Raw genomic sequence first — 1,085 nt, forward strand, 5'->3', positions numbered from 1 at the left:
AACTTAGGGGAAAAAGATAAAAAATTACTTTTTTGACAGGCTTTTATTTTGAAATTACACATCAGATCTAGTTGCCACTTTCAGGTTCTGTTCTAGAGGTGTCCCTCTGTCATCCAGAAGTGGAAGCAGTCTTTGGAAACAGAGAGTTTCTCAGCAATGGACATGGCAACTTAGGGAGAAAAGATAAAAAATGATTTTTTTAAAAAGCTTTTATTTTGAAATTATACATCAGATCTAGTTGCAACTTTCTGATATATATAAATATATATGAGAGAGAGAGATATTAGTTTTTATTTTGCATTCGTTTTTCAGCATATATTATTTTCTGTTTGCAAATGCAGCGGCTGGAAACCTATTGTGAGTAGCTCAAACATGGACCGGATGTGCGCTTTTATTGTGAAAGCAGCACGTAAATGGGTGTACCATAATGTCTTGAGCTACCGCACACTTGTATATCGTGTGCTGGGCCGGCTGGAAGCAGAGCCGGCAAGCTTTACCGCGGTCCTAACTTCCGACGTGGCGCCTCGAATGATTATTGACCCTAGTTGCAAAGGGTCAATAGCAGTAGTTTTAAAAAGCTGACCACATCTGACCACAACATTATATTTTTATTTTTTACCCAATAATTTAATTATCACGTTTTTCACCCACAGCAAACCTTTTATTTCCTTGGTTGTAAATATTTCAACAGGCTGCTGGTTGGCAGGAATTTTCAGATTCATGGCTGATAGAGGCTGAGAGTTCAAAAGATTAAAACAAAGCATCGTCTGATAATCCATTTATCCGATCTGCTGCTCCTCTGCGACAGTTTGATGCGACTTATTCTGATTTAAATGTTCGCACAAAACATATAACTAGCATGTAGCTTATATTTTGAACACTAAAATTTCCTTTTTTGCACCTGACATTAAGCAGTAAAATGCTTTTGAGTAATCTAATGATGATATCTAAAACTATAATACAGTTTATTCTGCAATACTTATGAAAAGAAGAAACTCAATCAATTTATGTATCCAACCTAAACAGGAACCCAGAGAAAATGTGCCTAAATGCTTTAATAAAAAAAATGTATTGGCTGATTATCT

The sequence above is a fragment of the Poecilia reticulata genome, linkage group LG15 (assembly GCF_000633615.1).
Source record: "Poecilia reticulata strain Guanapo linkage group LG15, Guppy_female_1.0+MT, whole genome shotgun sequence".
In the NCBI taxonomy this organism is placed as follows: Eukaryota; Metazoa; Chordata; class Actinopteri; order Cyprinodontiformes; family Poeciliidae; genus Poecilia; species Poecilia reticulata.